The sequence below is a fragment of the Capricornis sumatraensis genome, chromosome 2 (genome assembly GCF_032405125.1).
Source record: "Capricornis sumatraensis isolate serow.1 chromosome 2, serow.2, whole genome shotgun sequence".
Classification (NCBI taxonomy): domain Eukaryota; kingdom Metazoa; phylum Chordata; class Mammalia; order Artiodactyla; family Bovidae; genus Capricornis; species Capricornis sumatraensis.
The window spans coordinates 131690752-131692815 of record NC_091070.1 but is presented as its reverse complement, the minus strand read 5'-3'; the positions used below and the strand labels follow the sequence as shown (position 1 = coordinate 131692815).

At 36.3% G+C, this 2064-nt stretch overlaps 1 pseudogene; it reads left to right on the top strand.

Moving 5' to 3' along the window:
* The first annotated feature begins 328 nt into the window (after positions 1–328).
* Positions 329–790, top strand: LOC138069357 (ribosomal protein eL22-like 1 pseudogene; annotated as a pseudogene).
* The last annotated feature ends 1274 nt before the right edge of the window (positions 791–2064 follow it).

Genomic DNA, 2064 nt, shown 5'->3' with positions numbered 1-2064 from the left:
ATGTACAAGATCGGGGTGCTAGCATGGTCCAGTGAGGGCTCTTGTCCAGGTTGTAGATGTCTCATTGTGTCCTCACATGGCTGGGGATCTCTCTGGAGCCTCTTTTATAAGTTACTAGTCCCATTTATGAGGATCCCCCCTTAACTGAAGCACCTCTCAAAGCCATTACCTATTAATACTACCACCTTTGGTGTTAAAATTTCAACACATGAATTTGTGGGGTTCACAGACATTCAGACCATAGCAGAGTCTGTCCTCATTGGCTATGAGCTAATTCTCCGTTAAATCAATCATCCAGTCTCTTTCTAATTCCCTGCCAGTCTTCAAGATGATGCCGCAGAAAGACAAGAAGCCTGAGAAGTCAGCCTGGAGGTTTAATTTGAACCCGACTCATCCAATAGAAGATGGATTTTTGATTCTGGAAATTTTGAACATTTTTTTGTTAGAGAAAGTTAAAGTCAATGGAAAAACTAGAAATCTTGGGAATGTTGTTCATATTGAATGCTTCAAGAATAAAATGATTTTTCCTGAGAAACAGTTCTCCAAAAGCTATTTGAAGTATCTTACCAAGAAATATCTTAAGAACAGTCTTCATGGTTGACTTTATGTGGTTGTATCTGACGATGAGACTTATGAACTTTATTACTTCAAGATTAGTGAAGATGAGGGTGGATTTGAACCTGAGCATTGTAAAACTGCCCCTTATAGGGCTTTGTTTGGTAATAAAACAAATGAGCCATACAAGAGGAAGAAACATCTAGAAACAGACTTTAAGTTTATCAGTGAATAAAAAACACTGTACTCTGTTTTAAAAAAATGAGTCATCCAGGAAGGCATACCTGGACCGAATTACCTGTGCTTCCAGCCACCCCATAGTTTTATTGTTTCACATAACAATACTTTGAAAAATCACCAGGAGCTTTGCAAACCATACAGAAAATGCTAGATCCCATGCAAAGCCTTCTCTGTGGAGATGAAAAAGTTAGCACCACAACAGTGTCACAGGAGGTCTGGTAAAACATAAAATTTAAATGAAGCCCAAAGTTTTATAGCATAATACCCCAAATGTTTGTGCTTTGATAAAAAATCACTCATACCAAGAATCAAGAAAATCTCTCAATATGAGTGAGAAAAAGTAATAATCAGATACCCATATCTAGATGGTATAGGTGTTAGAATGACTTGTCGAAGAAAGATTTTGAAGCACCCATCATAATAATGTATCAGTGAGCCATTATGAGCACACTTGAAACCAATGAAAGCAGAAAGTAAAGAATTAGAAGATAAGAAAAGGGCAAATGGAGATTTTAGGACTCAAATATAAAATACAGTAAGTGCAAACAAGAAGTTCAGTGGATTGGCACCGTAGTAGAACTGTGGAAAGAATCCATGGACTTGAAAAGAGAGCAATAGCAATAGCTCAATCTGAACAACAGAGATAAAAATAGAAAAAAATGAACATAGAATCAGGGGCTTATGGAGCTATATAAAAGATCTTAGTGTTGTGGCACCAGAATCTTGGAAAGAGGGCAGAGATTAAAAAGAACTCAAAGAAATAATGACTGAAATTTTTTCTAAGTTTCCTGAATATTTGTCCAAAAAACATAAGCTTACAAATTCATGAAACTGATGAACCCAAATATCATAAACCCCCAAACTTTATGCCAGGGCACATCATAGTCAAACGTTTGAAAACTAAAAGCAAAGAAAAAATTCTTGAAAGTAGCAAAAGAGAAAAGATGCATTATTTATAGGAGATAAACAATTTGAATGACAACAGGTTTTCTTATCAAAATCCATGGAGGCCAGAAAGAGGTGGCACGTTTTTCATGTGTTAAAAGAAACGTCAACCCAGAATTCTATATCCATTAAACATGTCTTTTAGGTATGAAGGAGAAACCAGGACTTTCTCAGAGGGAGGAAAATTAAGAGAACTTTCCCAGAAGACCTGTCTCAATAGAACGGCTAAAGGAAACTCTCTAAACAGAAAGAAAATAACGAAAGAAAAAATCTTGGTCCATCAGGAAGGAAGAAAGTGCAACACAAAATTAAAAGTATAGTGAC